Genomic DNA, 2,190 nt, shown 5'->3' with positions numbered 1-2,190 from the left:
AATCTTTCAAGGATTTTTTAGGGCATCTTGGTAGAGAATTGTTCCTAAGCATCAAGAGGTAAGGATTCACGCTCTAGTATAAATTTAAGTTGAGTTTAAGTTGAGTAAGTGTTGAGTTCTTATTTAATTTATGCTTAAGAATTAAGAGAAGAAGCAAGTCCAACAAGTTAGAGAGCTTTTGTGCAAGAATTCGAGAAAAAAGTAAGTAAATCTAACCCAAGTTAAGATTTAAGCAATCAAATGATCTGATATGTATTTATATACTTATAATTGTGAGATTGATTGTTGAGATTGTAATTGTTGATGAGTTGATGGGTTGATACATGGTTCTTTGAGCCAAGAGAAGTAGAGTCAAGGTTGGGATGGCCAAATGAAGTTTGGCCGAATTTGAGAAGAAGTTGAGTACAGATTTTGAAGTGTCTTTCCTTGACAGGTTTAGAATTATTATAAAGGAGTTTTACTCCAAATATGGATGGTCCAAGAAAGAAATAGAACTATAGATAAAGTAGAGTTTTTGTGTGCACATTAGTTGTTTGATGAAATGCCTAAGAGAAGTATAAGCATGAGTAGAGAACCTTAATTCTTGCAACATTGCATAATGGCATTTCATGAGTGCATTAATTGTGCATTTGAGAAGTAGCTTGAGAAAGAGTGGAGAATTTTGAGTATAAGCTACTTTACGAGAAAGAGAGAATGAGCACTAGAGCACAAAAAGAGAGTAGTGCTAAAGAAGAGAATAGAGTAGGTTGTGTGATGGGGAACCCGTGAGTGAGGAGTAGAAATCACGAAGAGTGGAACACGAGATTCCGGCCGTGCCTCTGGTAAGACGGGGCCGTGACATTCAAGAGAGAGAGATTATGTACTCACGTGGCCAAGGGTTTCGAATCCAGGCATAACCGAGTCCGATCGGTAGAGAATGAGTAAAAGTCACGAAGAGTGGGATAAGTTCTCGGCCATGCCTCCGGTAAGATGGGGTTGTGACATCCGCAGAGAGAGTTAGTAGAAAAGAAATGTGAGAAGAGAAACAAACAGAAAAATGAGAGAGTAATGTAAGGAAAGAATTAAGAGAAAGAGTTACGGGGATGGACGAGTAGAGGATTTACTTACTGAGCCTTTTTGTGCTCACCCCATTGGTTTCTATGTCTCTTGTAGGATCTAGGTGAGGACGCGGTCGGATGGACGTCAGCAAGCGAAGAGCAATAGCTACACTGTCCATCACATTTTTGATGACTTTTGTATATGAGACTTTACTTTGTATAAAGAATGTATATATTTAATAAATGAAAAATTTGGGCCCAACTATTTATGTTATCTTACTTGTATTTTCATTATGTATATTTTATGAGTATATGTGTAAAAAGGAGACATTACATTTTTGGTATCAGAGCCGAGATTTTGTGATTTAACAGTGTACTATTCTTGTCGCCACGACGTCCGATAGCCGAATGTGTGAGTTAATTCTTTCCTTACTCTAAGTGTTTCTCAAATTGATCAACTGTAGTTGTTTTGTAGATAAGGCGTAGTAATCGGAAGAAGGGTAAGAGTGTGATGAATGAGGAAGAACCTTCTAACCCACCAGAATCTACGCCCCCTCCCTTGGATGAAGCTAGAATTCGGGGAATTGTACATCAAGTTATGGTAGAAAGCCAAGGGAGAGTTGAAACCCCTATTCAAGTACCGACCGTAAGACAAGAAAGAGAAGGATCGATACCTGAGATAGTATAGAATAAAGTTGAGCCAATCTATGGTCTTCCTAGTCAACATCAATCGTCAGAGTTTAAGGGTACTACAGACCTGGTCTTAGCCAAATAATGGTTTAGGTCCATAGAACATACAATAATATTGTTTCCCATGACAGACTGGGAGAAGATCCAGTATGCTAGTTTCTTATTTCGGGGTGATGCTCGAATTTGGTGGGAATTGATAGAAGATACTCATGATGTTGCAGTAATGACTTGGGAAGAATTCAGACGAGAGTTTGAAGCTGAGTATAGAACAGAGGATCGAGGTCATGAGAAGGTCCAAGAATTTATCGGTTTGTAGCAGGGGTCTAGTACAGTGAAGGAGTACTCAGTGAGATTTAACTCCCTTGCTAGGTTTGCACCCAGAATAGTTAGCACTTCGAAATTGAGAAGAGAAAAGTTTGTTCATGGGTTGAAGCCGGAGATAGCTCATGATATAATGATGGGT

The sequence above is a fragment of the Pistacia vera genome, unplaced genomic scaffold (assembly GCF_008641045.1).
Source record: "Pistacia vera cultivar Batoury unplaced genomic scaffold, PisVer_v2 Contig623, whole genome shotgun sequence".
NCBI lineage: Eukaryota > Viridiplantae > Streptophyta > Magnoliopsida > Sapindales > Anacardiaceae > Pistacia > Pistacia vera.
The sequence above is the reverse complement of the archived record's forward strand: the minus strand, read 5'-3'. Positions refer to the sequence as shown.